The sequence below is a fragment of the Anomalospiza imberbis genome, chromosome 6, assembly GCF_031753505.1.
Source record: "Anomalospiza imberbis isolate Cuckoo-Finch-1a 21T00152 chromosome 6, ASM3175350v1, whole genome shotgun sequence".
NCBI classification, from domain to species: domain Eukaryota; kingdom Metazoa; phylum Chordata; class Aves; order Passeriformes; family Viduidae; genus Anomalospiza; species Anomalospiza imberbis.
The window spans coordinates 14,598,216-14,613,657 of NC_089686.1; the positions used below are offsets into that span (position 1 = coordinate 14,598,216).

Genomic DNA, 15,442 nt, shown 5'->3' on the forward strand with positions numbered 1-15,442 from the left:
ACTAACAGTATTCAGTCATGGGTGGTTTAGAAAAAAAGCTCCCCATTCTGCTCACCTTTAGCAGGTGAAAGTAGAGTTCCTGCAGACTACAGCACAGCTGGATACCTTCAGCCCTGTGCTCTGACCAAGTGTGATGGGAGTCACAAAGGTGACATTGTGTCTGTCTTGTCTTTCTTTACACTGGAAACAGAATCCTCCAACTAGCACAAAATGCCCTGCCTTGGTGATATTTCTGACTTTACCATAAGGTGAAAATTCCCAAGTCCACCCAGACCTCCTGCTTGCAAGAGATTGCAGCATGACTTTATCTGTGTTGGAACAGGAATCAGCAAACATGTATCAGAACATAATCTCGGGGAAGAGCGAGTGCAGTAAGCAGACGTGCTTGCTTACACAGCACAAAACACCACAAATATTTCTACTCACAGTCCTACCAATTAGTCAGAAAAAAACCCTGCTGAGCTAACAATTTTATCATATACAAAATCCTAAATCCGGGTTTCACTTACCTGTTCAATGTCATTTCTAAATCCTACTCAAGATGGCAAGAAAACATAAATTCCTAATTTCTAAATGCATGAACATTTTAACTTCTACAATTTTATCATAACTAAAGTGCTATTCCTATCCTATTGTCATGCCTTCAGCTGATTTTTCGCTACAATTTATCTTATTTGATCACTTTGTTCCCAAGCACTGACTTCTGTGGTTAAATACTTGTTATGGACTCTCTCTCACCCTGCAGTTCTGGGGAATGGGAAGGATCCTGAACCTGTTCTCTACACTTGGTTAATCTGGGCCAGCCAAGAGCAGACAAATTCCCAAACAAAAATAATTTGTACTAAAATATGAAAGAGTCCTCAAAAATATCAAACCTTTTTTAAAGTCCTTGGCTGGAATGGCCAGGCCTTGGCTGTTCTCACTGAAACTTCTGGGAAGAAAGAATAAGCACTATGAGGCTGTTAGTCATACCACTTGTTGCTTGCCTGAAAAGGCCTAATTTGCTATAGTGATAAGCAGAGATGAGGAACCTGAACAGAATAAAAGTCTCACTCTTGCTTTGCACCAGAATCTCAGGTGGATATTATTATTTATAAATTCAAAGACTGCCACTGGTTCAGAGCTAAATTTCAGGCATTCATCCAAATTAAACCCAAAGCTTAAACCTTTTGACATGAGCATTGCTCTCCACCAAGCATTTGGGTAATTAATATATCTTTTTTTAAAAACCTTAAAAAAACCTCCAACAACCCACAATTCAAAACTTTATCAAATGAGCTGGAAAAGTACAGAGAAATGGAGACATTCAGTGAGAGCCCAGAAGCCATAGCTCTGACTTACATAAGCAAAGGACAAGAAGCATCTTCTATATAGAAGAGTTTCTTTTTCTGTCATGATCCAAACTAATAGTGAATGTGGGTTCACTTACAAGATGAGGGACATTTTCTACTGACAGCATTAGTCAACCCCAATGTGCATGGGATCATCATTTTCCTCCAGTCCCACTGCCAACATCAGCTGTTCTTCCCATCAGCCTAACCCAAGTGAAATCTCTCCTTCCAGCAAATAGCATCTGCTGAGGCACCTGCTGCCACGAGGCAGGATTGTTGACTGGTGAGGTTGCCTAAGCTTTGTACTGACGTATTAAAGCTGTGACAGCATCTGGAGGAGCAAAGGGAGGGTAAAAATAAACTCAAACTATCACAAGAAGCACTAGAAGTGGCTGTGAAGGCAGAGGTCCTTGATTTCTGGTTATTTTAATCAAATTTTGCCTATGAGAATTTGCAAGTAAGAGATGTTGGTGCTGGTTCAAAGAAAGAAAGAAGTACAGACAGCTGAGCTGAAGGAAGCACATGGATGGAGGAATTCTTTCACACTTTCAATTACATTGCAAATCCTGTTTAAGTTATCTCCCACTTCAGGATGCCAAAAGTATCCCTGTCACCTTCCTCTGGGCACTTGCCTTCAGCAGCTTCTCTAGGATGTGACACACTCCCAGGTGTTTCCCCAAAGAGCACTGGATACTATTCATCCAGCAAAATAATCTCTGCTCTGTTCCAAGCTCCAGGTCATGACAGTGAGATACAGGGAATACAGCTGGGTCCACCACTAGGTATAGCTGACCACAGGGAGCCACATGGCATCCAAGAGGAGAGGATTCCTCAAATGAACATGAGCACAGCAGCTGGCTGGCCCCAAAGGAGTGGAGTTCACTTCTGGGCTCATGCTGCAGTCATGCCCTAAACCTAGCAGATCGAGTAGTGATGGCACTGCAGTTTGTTTGCACAGAGCAATAATAGCTTTATGCAGCACTCCTGACTGCAGCAGCCAGCATGTGTGAAGGGAAACCTGGAGTGTGTAGGTGACTGCCTTAGGGAGCCTTGTCTTTGTGGAGAGGTGAGACCCAGTGATCTCCCCTCTGTTCCTGCTTTTGCCACAGGGCTCCTGTGCAAATCCCCCGCCTGTGCTGGACTGCAGCACCCTGGTACTGCTCCTGGCATCACATTTGTTTTGACCCTCTCTTCATTACACATTGTAAGGTCATTTAGGGTGTTTATCAACAATGAAACACACATCAAATTGTCAGTGTCCTTTTGTTGCTTGATCTCCTTAGAAGTCCAAACAAATACACATGGCCCTCTGCAGGGATCTAAGCACAGAATAGTAATCATGAGGAAACTGCTCGCTGCCAAGATCTGCTTAGCTCCTTCATCCCAATACCTCTATGGACTCTACTTGGTTAATAAATGTGCATTTTTCATATGGAAATAAGAATAAATAAGTGGACTCTGTTCAAAATTTCAGTCATTCACACCACCTAGGTACAGATAAAAAGCTAAATCTAATCAAACCAGCTGCAAAATATGAGATTTTAGACAATTATAGAGACAAAATAATATTGTTTAATGATATATCAAGTTGACACTATTACCTTCTCACCAGAGCCATCAACCCACACTGGTGAGAGTTGGATGCTCGTTGATGTAAGTAAAATTAATCCCACTGGAATTAACTTAGTCAACATCCATTGAAGACTTACCTTTTACTTTTCTACAATTACTTCCACTTTCAAATGTCCCCAGGGTGATGAATTGTGGATTTATACAGAGCCTACTGCACTTTTCAGACTTTCACTGTTGCTGCACTTTTTTAGTTGTCCCAGTTTTTCCCCTCACATCTCCTTTTAAAACTTTGGCCATATAATTCACTTAAGCTTCTAAATTAGATACCTCTATAAAGAGCATCTGGGTCAGCCAGCCTTAATTTGAAAATGTCATTACTCCCACACTAAACTTCTCCAATCAATCCCACAGCAGCCATCATGGTTTGTATGCCTCCCAGAACAACCCAAGTGAAACTGTGGTCTTTTCATCTGTCAAAAAGAATGAAAATATGAGAAAAGGGTAAGAAAACACCACCCAGGTGGTGAAGACTCAAATTGCCCAGGGAAATAGAGTGAGAAATTATGCTCATTTTCACATATCTTTTGGGCTGCACAGGTGCAAAATGTTATTTGGAAAAAGGAAAACACAGTAAGTTTTTAGCTTGTGCATGGCTCAGTTCCAACTCAACTATCTTTAAGTCAATATTTTGCAAAGTTCAGAAATATTCAAGATGCTCCTGAGGTTGAGAATATCATTCCTGTTTTTACTGTGTCTCTCGTATGGCCTTTCCTGCAGGTAACTGGAGAAAACTGTTTCTGGGTCAGTGGAGTTTAAAGGATTGCATCTCATCTAAAGGTGGGATGCTTTTCACTTTCTTAACCTGAAAGTTAAACAGCTACATGCCCAGTGTCCCTCTGCAGCCAGTTAGATGAAAGGCATTTTCAGAAGGCACTTCTTTTGCTCCTATAGTAGCTATTAAAAATGGGCTGGATACCTTGCCCTCTGGAGCTGCTTACCTACATATTTAACTCTAAATGTCTCTGGGAGCCAGATCTGTATCTTCAGCCATAAAGGACTGGGTGCAGCTGGAGGTGAAGGTGCTTCCATCCAGGTGTCTACATGTGAGTGCTGAGTGCAGGTTGCAGTCACTGGCAGAGTTTGCTGATACAGTGAACAGACCCTGGAAAGCATTTCAGCCTACCCTCAAGCAGACAACTAGGTTTGACTGTGTGCAGGTGTCTGGTGTGGCCTGCAGCTTCCAGGGCAGCAAAAGTCCTGTGCTAAATCTTCAGCTCTCTGGGGATGTCCAACCTACTCCAGGGCATCTCAAATGGCACCAGACATATATGTTTGAGTAATTGAACTGAGCCCCTGATGCTGGGACACCTCTCTGGGCCACTCTGGCAGGACTGACAGACCACCATTGACTACAAACAAAGCACAGACAGCCATTTCACATGTAGACAACTCCATGCAGATGTCAGTGGCTGCCTAACTCCTGTTAAAACCTACCCAGGTGTTACACACAGGTTGGGACATAGCAGCACCACAGCAAAGTGCTTTTCAGCACATGTATCCCATCACTTGCTAGCCATTTTCCCAAGGAGGACACACAGACTGCACAAGCAAACCTAGTGTCTCTGGTCACTTGTCACTGGCACTGAAGAAACAGGCTTGAGGACAAACCCTGCTCTGTGGGTTAATTAGTGTTAGCTCATTGTTTAAAAAAATTAGGTTAAGTCATTGATATAAGGGGAACAGAACCTGAGCCCTGGAGGAAGCATCTCCAGCAGAGTCATTAACAAAGCTTAAAGAGTCTCACAATTCCTGCTCTGGCATCGTGACCACAGCCCATGTACAAACTGATATAAAAGGTCAGGATCTCCTCCTGTCTGGTCTGCCCTAATTATAAGCAGAAGAGAAATGTAAATGCCTCTTTGAATTTCATCAGAAAGCATATGGACTTGTGTTATCATGGCAATAAAAGGTAATTCACATTTGCTGAGCTCCAGTGGGGCATATCAACAAAAGCAGCATGTTTGGAACAGTGTATTTTCTTAACAGCTACACCAGACTCTGGATGCTCTGAGATGTGCTTCAATGTGGTAAAGAAAATAAGTACTTTGGGTTCAAACTCAGTATCATTCAACTGTCTGTTTATAAAGAAATGGCAGGAGATGTTTAAAATATGAATGCAAGGACAGGCTCTTCAATCTCATGAACCAATCTAGAGTTAAGTGAGTGAATCGCTCATCTGCTCAGTGAACTAATAAGAGGAGAAAATCAACTCTGAGAAACCAATTATAGTTCAACACCACTCTCCTCCAGGATGTGATCTCAAAGTCAAGTCTCCAGAAATCAATCTCTGGGACTCGCTGGGAAAGTTCTGCATGCCAGAATAAACTTGTTTCCAGAAGATCTAAATGGATACACCCAAATCAAAAAAGCAAGATGGCAACATAGCACGGTCGACTAGAAGCAGACATATGAAAACCAGGAGTTAAAATTACAGTGGTCAGATTAGATTTATCATTTGAAATTCCAGTCAAAGCAGGACAATGAACAGAATGAAGTATTAACCCCACTACACCACATTGAAACATGGATTTGGTTACCTAATAAACCTCAAGGTTTATTTATGAGAGGTTCCTGTCATATTCTCAGGATACCAGCTCCTAGTACTCTTTAGAAAATATGTTGTAGGGCATCATCACACACTCTTTATGATCTCCACAAGAAAAAATAATAGTGTCAGATAATAATCTAGAGGGGGCTCAGATACAGTATCCTATTTGGGACTGCATCATTTTGTGCTGAACTTAGAGACTGCCCTCCCTGGTGGAATACGTCAAAGCAGAAAGGACTTTAAACAGCCAGGGCTCAGTACTCATAGTCCCTGAAGTCCTTGAAGTAAGAAGATCCCTCTGAAAGAGAGGCTGTATTTCATCCTCTGTGCCAGTTACTATATAAACCACCATGGCCCTTTGCCTGGTTTTGGAAGCCCCAGGCCTGATTTTCAAAGAGACCAAGCATCTAAAGTTCCAGCTGAACTCAGCAGTTCAGGAAAACAAACTCACAATAGCTGACCAGACAAAATTATATCCCTCTTCTGAGAAAAATTTGGTTTAATTTTCTTTTAACTTTGGCTTCTCCAAACAGAAGACTATATAGTAAATTCTCCTCAACATGAGATTTGAAGTTACACTCTCCTATTACAGCTTTTTTGTGAGGTAAAAAATGAAAAACAACTTGTCCACCAGACTAAAGACCCTTTAGCCTTGGGGGAAGGGGACAGGAAGAAAAAGAATAACCACAAACTATGTAGCTACAATTTGCCTTGTGCAGGCAGGATGATCAGGAAAGATGTATGTATTTTTCTGCTAGGTGGAGCCCAGATGAACAGTTACAACTTGGACATCTTAGAGGATTCACAAGACATTAACAATAATTAACACAAAGCTTTTCCCCAAGACTATATCTATAATCTCTGTTTCCTACTCATCCTGCAACTGAGGACAATTTTCTTTGTCTTAATGATGACTAAAGTGGTTTTGAGAACTGCTCTGGGCAACCATCACTGAGATCTTATTGTTTTATCTAGCCCAAAGTAGTTTTGGGTAAGGGAAGAAATGTCAGAGCTGTCTGCTATTCAGCTGATGTAGAAATAACAAGATTGCTGCACGTTGGTCTGAGTCTCAGACATGAAAACCAGCTCAAAGAAGCATTTGCTGATGGCATTGATGTGCAAGTGGCTCATGTTTTTGGTAGGGTCTTAAGTTCTCTTGAGCTTTGACAGTTATGGGTGTTTTCATAAATGGAAAGAAAGGACCCAAACCTACTGACCCTGAAGCGTTAGCCATTCAACTCTAACTGTGGATCTTGTGGAAAAGCCCACAAGCCTGTATATCAGCAAACTGCCACATCAAGCAGCTGAATTACTGTGTGATGACATGATCCACAGCATCCCATGGCATCAGAGAGGGGAGACTTTTCTTGCAGAAAAGAGCATTGAAAAAGCTGAGCAGTTGGACCCTCGGGACTGTTGGGGAACTGAGTGAATCAGCCATGCTGCTCTGCTCCATGCTGCCGTGGCAAAACTGACTTTGCATCTAAATTAGCTAATTTAAAAGTGTGCTGGGCACCTCTGCACCATCCTTTCCTCCTTTATGTGACTGCATAAGAAAATTTAAAGGAAAAGGCAAAACACAGTCTTTCTAAAATATACAGCCCAGTTTATCATCCATAAATACAGCACTTCTCCTGGCATTTCCTGGCTGATGCTGTTCCCCACCAAATACCCAGAAAATCTTAGAAGTGCTGTATACTAGAGGTTATTAATACAAAAATAATTGCACAGAACAGACCAAAGAGAAAAACAGCAGGGTTATTCCAGAAGCCTTTAAATTTTTTTTTTTGTATAATTTTCATTACTATAAATCAGTATTTCCTAATCAGCAGAGCACACTGTGATGGTGACCTGTACAAATCTCAAGAATGAAGCACAGCATCTTGTGCCTTCTAATTAGTTCTGCTGGCATAATTGACTCTGGCTGGGCACCAGAGCTGGTACAGCTGTAAGCTGACAAGGCTGTGAGGAGGCAGGAGCAGGTATAGAAAAAGATGAGCAACAGCAGCATCACACACCTGTGAGAGCCAGGCAAGGAAGGGGAGACCCTAGGACTAAGGGAAGAATACATAGAAAAGATCAGAAGAAATAGAGAAGGACTGGCAGGCAAAAACAAATGAGAAAGAAGGAGGTAGTAGTTCTGTAAAAGAGCAAAGAATCTCTGGTTGGAGTTGATGAAAACTGTATATTTGTATTAACAAAGGTTCTGAACATGAAATACTTGTTAAAGATTTGGTAGTTGGTTGTTTGGGGTTTTTTAAGCTATTGCACAAAATCCTACTGGAATTTTTTTCATGGTGACACGGTCAGTTTGTCAACCTTCACTGACAGAATAGAAGCAGAGAAATACCTTTGGAGCAGGATGTGGGAACAAACAGCACAATAAGGAGTCCAAAAATGGTCCCAATTTTCATAAAATTAAGGTAGGAAAAAACTGTGGTTTTAAGGGTAAAGGTGTGGATTCTTATGGATTCCCTCTAAGGGAAAAGGTATAGATTTTCCTCTCAGTGCATCCAGAGTATTCTCTATAAACATACAGGGTTGTTGTTAAACAATGTTGACATTGATATTGTATCTAATTAATTCACGCATAGCATTGGGAGGGAAAATTAATACATTCCCTCTTATTTCTTCTTCTGAAATTAGATGCTTTGTTGTATTCATTTTCTATTTTACTATAACCAAATTCCTTTAATTTTTTTTAAATAGTACTAGACCTGCTTCTAGTGAGTGACAGTAGTAAAAAGCATTCTGCCAGCTAGGCCCTGCCTTTACCTAACAATTTGGAGAGTCTTAAAATTTTGTTCATATTTCTTTCCCCATGAATGCCTTCACCACAAAGATGCTACCTTGGTGCTACCCACAGGAAGAGCTTCCCACCCCAGCTGCCACTGATGCTCCTTATCTCCTAGTTTCTGGACTCCTGCAATTCCCACAGCAACCTCTCAATCCTCTGTAGGACTTAAAATTTAAAAGCAGCGTGTAACCTTTCTCACCAGTGTTCACCTTTTCAGACCTGTGAGCCTGACAGACACACAGAAACAACCTCTGCTCAGCTTTCTCAGAGGCTGGAAATGGGTCACTCTTCCTCTCATTGGTTTCTCACCTCCCAGGACAGCTGAAAGCAGGGCTTGGCATCACATGGGTGACACAAAACAGTTATAGAGCAGGAGGAACAACTCACAGGCCTGATGCAGCATGGAGATGTCAAGGGTGGTCAGGGCTCCTTTGGACATGCAGCCCAGCATAGTCTCACCAGACAAGAGATTTGCAGCAAGGTCCCCTCTCTTTGTTTCACAGTATCCTGCCTAGGCCAAAGGTCCTTTGAGGTTTATCTAAATTACAGTGGTTCCTTCTTATTTGCCCATTATGAGCATGTCCCTGTTGGAGTTAAAAGAGATTAATGATGAGGCATGACTCTTTCCTGCAGAAATGTTGCTCTTTAGATACTATCATTTTTCTTTTTTTTTTCCCTACTTTATATTCTGTCTTCAACCACCTTATGAAACAGAAGTGTATATCTGGGTATAGAGAGTGTGTGCTTTCTCAAATTATCTCAATTCTGTTTTCAACTCTGGGTACAACTGTTACCTTCCACTTCTCCAGCAAAATAGCCGTTTTTAATTAAGGAAGGCATATTTTTGCTGCAGATCAGCTATTTCATACTAAGCTCCTTCAAAACTTTTCAATATACCATCTGGAGCCGATGATTTGCTGCTTTTTAAATTATCGATTTGTTCCAGCTCTTCCTTCTGACACATCTTGATTACCAGAAAGGAGCAAGTCCCAGTAGGTATCACTATGATATTCTCTGTGCTGAAGAGCGCTGCAAACAAATCATTTAGATTCTCAGCAATGTCCTTATCTTCTTTAATTTCTGCCTTTAATTTTCGGTGATACAGTTTCTGAACTAGCAGTCAATTATTCCAATTCTTCTGACTGGCACACCTGAAGCACTCTTATTTTAGTGTTTTGCAGTGCACCATACTTCCTTTTTATTTCCCTTTCATCTAGTCTTTACACTAATTAATTAACCAATGTATCAGAAAACTAAGGTTAGATTTTCAGATTTGGAAGGGTTCCCTGACACTCAGTTGTACTGATTTCCTCTTTCTTTGCCCAGTATTACTGTTGTTGGCAACATACATGCCCTCCAGACTCTATTATTGTTCTTAAGTGGAATTCATGGCATCTTCCTCTACTCTTCCCTCAGGAGCTTTTGTGACAAATCCTCTCAACACAACCAAAACCCAGATGCTCTGAAATTTCAGACACTTTTTTGTACTTGTTTCCCACTAAGCTACAGGACTGTATTACATTAATATGTCTGCTAGCAGCTACAGATGCAATCTTATCTTGAAGTCCTTCCTGCATATTGATTAAGAACCAAAAACCAGGATATCAGGATGTAAGCACCTAAATAAAGTGGCATTTTAATCTGAAATTTCATACTGACTTAAGGCTCTGGCCCAAGCTGGGAAAACTGTCACCTACCCCTTTTTTAATACTTTCCAAAGGCAGTAATTGGACAGTACTTGTCAACCTGGGGTGTGAATCCATACTAGTAGCAACATGGTGATGGAAACTGCTTGTCCACAACAGTGGAGTGATTAGAGCACTTCCAGACACGGAAAGGCTGCATGGCAGGGAGGTCAAGCCACCATTGCCCATCTCAAATGAAGCACTCGGCCACCTAGCAGGGAACTAGAGGGGAAGAGGGCACATCCTTCCACTTGTTGGGACAGGATTTCTGACTCAAAAAGAACTGCAAAGCTTCTGGGGTGAAAGGAGGCCTGACACTATAGCTTGGTGGTTTGGGGTCTCAGAGCAGAGAGGTCTCCTAGGTTTGAGTCAGTGTGCTGATCCTAAGCACTTCATCTTATCCCTGAGCTCAGTGCAAAATGGTGCCTAAAACAAAGTGTGCAACTTACTGTATGGTGCCTGCTGAGACTCCTCTTCAATATGTAGGAAGAGCTTATCTTTCTGAGACAGAGATGTTAGGGATGATGTTAAAGTTGTGGCCTGAGCCCTGAGCCATCTCCTGCTCAGAGCACTCACTCCTCAGGCCCAAGGAACAGCCAGCTCCTGCCTGAAAACTTGACAGTTGTTTGGCAGAGTGAGCTGAACTGTACCTCAAGTCCACATGAAAAGCAAAGAAATTTGAACAGGCTTGCTTTGGGCTTGTTAAACCCCTTCCTGAATTGCTGTTCTTTAGTATTTTCTCCTGGTTTCCTTCTGCTGACACACCTAAACATGGCTGGACAGCAGATCGCTTCCCTACCCAGCTCATGCCAAATCATTACTCATGTAGCAAAAGCCCCCACAAAATGTCAGCTGAGCTTTAAAATCATTCATTGTTAAGAAAAAAAAAAAAAAGAAGAAAAAAACAATAGAATCCTACCACTGGCTATTGAATTGCTGTTGATTTAAAAAGAGAGGACTAAAATGCAGCACAACAGACAATCCTCAAGTCCTTACACCACTGGCCTCCCCAGTGGTTCTACTCCAAAGGAGGTTAGGCCATCCTCTCTCTGATGGCTCTTTCCTCGCCAGCCACTTCACCTCCGCCACTGGCCATGCTCACTTCAGCCGCAGAGAAATGGGTGCAACAAACTCAAAATGGCTCACTCACAGCTCAGTGGTGGCTGCAATTAGAGAGGCCTTGTAACCCACCCAGATGCCTGCAGGAGGTTTGCTTTTGGCCTCTCTGCCTGCATGTAGAAAGATCTTATTTTGATTATACCCATTCAGATAAAAAAGATCTCAGGCTGAAGAATTGGGGAATTAGATTTATACCACATATAAAACCCTGGTCACTGCCTGGTTACACATGCAGACATACTCGGAGACAGAAGCCCTCCTACAACTGGGGAAAGGCCTTCGATGTTCCCTTCCATTAAATATTCCTCAAGTACCCAGTCTGGTGACTTCACGTTGCTACAGCTACTCCCAGGGCATCCACTAACCTGTTCCAGTTCCTGCTGATCTTTTCTGGCCAGGTTTGAAGCCTCTGAACCAAATGAGATGAGAGGATGCTAATAAAACAGTACATGGACAGAAAATGTCACACGACCCTCTGACCGCTGAGACACTCTGGACCGAGAGAACCCAAAATTCCCCTTTGCCACCTCCAGCCTTCCCACCCTGAACCGCCCGCAGCCCTTCGCCCTCACAGGGCCCACAGGTGCCCAGGTGCCGCGGGAGGCGGGTGCCCCGTGTGCCCACACACGGCCGAGGGTGCCCGGGAGCGGCGCGCCCCCCGCCCCGCGCCCGCCCCGCGCCGCCCCGGGCGCGCCCTCGCCCAGCGGCCGCTGAGCCGCCCTGCGCTTACCTTGGCCAGGCACGTGTGCGCGGGACGGGCCGGCCCGAGGATGGCGCAGGGAAGCCGGCGGGGAAGCCGGCGGGGAAGCCGGCGGGCGGCGGGTCCCCGAGGAGCCCCGGAGCGGGCGTGCTGCTCCCCACGCGAGGCAGGAGGCTGCGGGCGCCCGGCTGGGGCACAGCGCTGCTCAGGCGGTGGCTCCGGTGAGGGCAGTGAGCTGTGAAGCTGCTCCCCGCCTCGGCGTTACCATCTCGCCGGCCACGCAGTCCCGGCGAAAAACATCGCCTTCAAGCACTGCCGTCATGTCCGCCGAGGGCGCGGGGCTGGCCGGCCGGGAGCGGCATCGCGGTACGCGCCTGGCTAACACCGGCACCTTCTTCTCCCAAAAGACAACGAGGACCCCAAAGAGTAAAATGCCACACAGATGGAAAACAGGGAGGACCGCATTGAAAGATGCTTCTGGGTCAGGGCTGTGCCGCTTCCCCGGTCCAACAGCACCATCTCCTGGGTGGCCTCAGCCGCTCGCCCGGCTGCCGGCAGCTCACCCCAGAGCATCTCCCCGGGAAGACCCTCCACAGCTTTCCTCTGCCATCAACGTGTTTAGTTTATTTGCTTTCCTTTCAGACGCTATCAATATTCTTGCAATTGTTCCCTTTCGCATCCTATTGCTTGTCTCTCATGAAGTATCACAGATGGATGAGTAAACAAATTAAATACTGAAGAATACTAGAATCTGTATATTTTTTTTAATTCAGCAGTACAATGCAGTCTTGAATACCAGCCCTAAATCTACTCTTTTCCTGAACTGTGAAGGTTTAAATATCTATCCAGCCTTCATGGAGCACATCCTCTCTGAAGTAATCAAAAAGTGCTGCTTCTCAGAGAATACCTATCTTTTCTTCAGGAAAAAAAAATTACTTGAAAAGCTGTTTAGAATTTAGGCAAGTGAAATTATGGAAAAGAGTAGAAATGGTAAATTTCATAGTATTACCATTCAATGGGGAAATCCTGTCTGACAAGTAGCATTTCAAAGATACTCCTTGTAGTGTGTATTTGAAAGCTCTAAAATGCTTGTTTAGATACACCCTGTAAAAGCATGTCGTTTTCACTCACTAGATCATAGGTTTAAAACTAAAGGCTCCAAAACTTTATTGTCTCTGTAGCTATTATCATACAAGTAACAAATAACTTCTGTATTTCAGTTTTCATTAGTCTACAAAGTGAAGATTGGTTTCACTGTTTTGAGGCTAAATTGTACATAAAATCCTTCACACTTTGAAGGCTGTACTTATATAAGCCAAAAAAAGTTTAAGTCAATGATTTTTTTTTTTTAATTCAATACTCCAAAGGCCCTTTTAACTTAATTTACTGTTAAATGCCTGGCAAAATTTTACAGAAGCTCACCTTTAAAAGATTCTAAGTAGGTCCCTCATGAAAGTTTTAAGTTAGGAGGGACAATATGTAACTATAAATACAGACATACATGCCTGCACCTGTGCAGGAACAGTCTTGTGGCTTTTTATATAAAACTTTTGAAACAATGAAAAGAAAAAAAAATAATTTTCCCTGTTGTTTGCTAAATTAACATCTTTTAGTGGCAAAGTTGTTTCAAAATTCATATTAAACTTGGCCTTTGGAGTCTTCTTAGGTAATTATAAACCATCACCACCTGCACCTTAAAGGGTTTTGTTTCTTCTTGAAAGGGGAGTATAAGCCAGCAGCCTGCTCTTCTGGCAGCATTTCTACAGTCCAACTAACATGTGATCCTCAAAACTGGGAAGATACAAATGCTTGTTGATTACATACAGCACTTTGCATTCATCTCAGTTACACTCTATGACTATCATGGATTTTATGGAGTACCATGGTGTTTCGAACTAAAACCCTTTGCTCCTGACCTACTCCCTTACTTCCAGAAAAACAAGGCGTAACAAGAAGCTGGATGACTGGAAAAAAATGTTGAAAATAAAACCTGAATCCACTTAGCCATTTTAGTCCTATTTTCTGTGTAACTAAAACCTGCTTTCCCTGGGAGATTCCAGGAAAGGCCTCAAGTAGTTGAATCACTGAGGCCATGCTCAGGTCACATCAGAGACAGCACTGCTTTGACAGAGCTATTAAATGAAAAAAGCAGCATCCCAAAGAAAAAGCCAAAACCAGGTAATGAACCACAGCCCTTTACAGAGCAGTGTGTTCATCTCAACTCTTTCAGCCAAAAAGCAAGCTTGACCTACCACCCAGCACCATTAACGATCCAAACCCTTTCCATGCTCTTTACCTTTCCTTTCTGTCTTTCCACCTTTGTTCACAGATTCCTTAACTTACAGATGACATGCATCTTGTAGCTAATGAGTGTTTTTTTCTTCCACAGTCCTGTAATATGGATATTGAACAAACCTGTGTAAGAAGATCTGGTTTCTGCAGAAGGGATGTGCAAATCAGATTAGACAGGAATTTACTGATCAGGCTGCCAGCTCTGCTTTTTAATATTGCCCTTCTTAGATGCAGGCTCTGCCAGGGTCTTACTGGGATTCTTGGTGACAGCTCAGGAGAGATTTTCTTTGGTACAATTCTTCAATTTCATGTTCTCAAGCTTGGTTGTTTTCCATGCACTTTGCTAGTATTGACAGACTCCCAGAAAACTCCTGCCAAAGATTTCTAGCCTACTTTTTAAAGAGAACCAGAGAACTCAGTGAGAACATGAAAATAAGCCTACATGCTTGTCAGACCTAAAATAAAGGCACTTAAGTATTTCAGGGCATTTAGATGGCATAAAGTTATTTTTTTCAGAGCAGACAAGCAATGAAGAATATTGACCATGTCCAAACATTTGGTAGCAAAATTAAGGCAAGTCATTAGGGCTGAGAAACACACTTGCCATTAATATGCCCTGAGCTGTTAACATGAAAACAACTTTTGTGGTAATTGATTTTAATGCTCCCAACACAAAATTAGCAGCACAATAGCAAGTGTTTGCAACCTGCTTCCTTCTGCTCCTCACCAGGACCAGTTCAAGAAAAGCAAAGAAACCTTATATCCCACTTTGGTGAAGGTTTAAGACAGTAGATCAGTTTTGGAATATGAACAAACTTATTTCCCAAAACCAAAGCACCTTGTTTCATATCAAAGAGGTATGAAATGCTAGCAAATAGAAAAGATTATCTTAATGTATGATCCGGTGGATAGGTTGGTCCACTCAGTTCAGCCTTTTAGCACAGCAGCCACACCAAGGGCATCCTCAGAATAAAATGTAAGTAATTACAGTTATGGTTTCCAGTTTGGCAAACACTCATACTGCAACCCTATAATAGAATAGCAAGCCCACATAAGTTTACATGCATTCACAAGTATCTCACTGTAAGCTCTCAGCAGAGCAATCTGACCAAGCTGGATCCAGCAGCATCTCACCAGAGAAGCAGGCAGCCGGAATTCCTGCCCGGCACAACACACAAGAACACAAAGAGCAGGAATGGGACTGGCAGCTCCACACACCCAACCTTGATCCATAGAAGCCCTGCAGCTGGCAGTGCTCCTGCACAGCCCTGCCACCTGCCCTATCCTTACCACAGCAGACCCAGCTCGAGACCAGGCGCTTTTGTATCTCTCTTCACC

General features: G+C 43.0%; 1 protein-coding gene across 1 annotated transcript in view; it reads right to left on the minus strand.

The window, feature by feature from the left end:
• TUNAR (TCL1 upstream neural differentiation-associated RNA) overlaps positions 1 to 11,495 on the minus strand; it is a 160,236-nt gene extending 148,741 nt beyond the window's left edge. The window contains exon 1 of the mRNA XM_068192496.1: positions 11,478 to 11,495. The gene's annotated coding sequence lies outside the window, so the exon portion shown is untranslated. The remainder of the gene's footprint in view (positions 1 to 11,477) is intronic.
• Between the last annotated feature and the right edge of the window lie 3,947 nt (positions 11,496 to 15,442).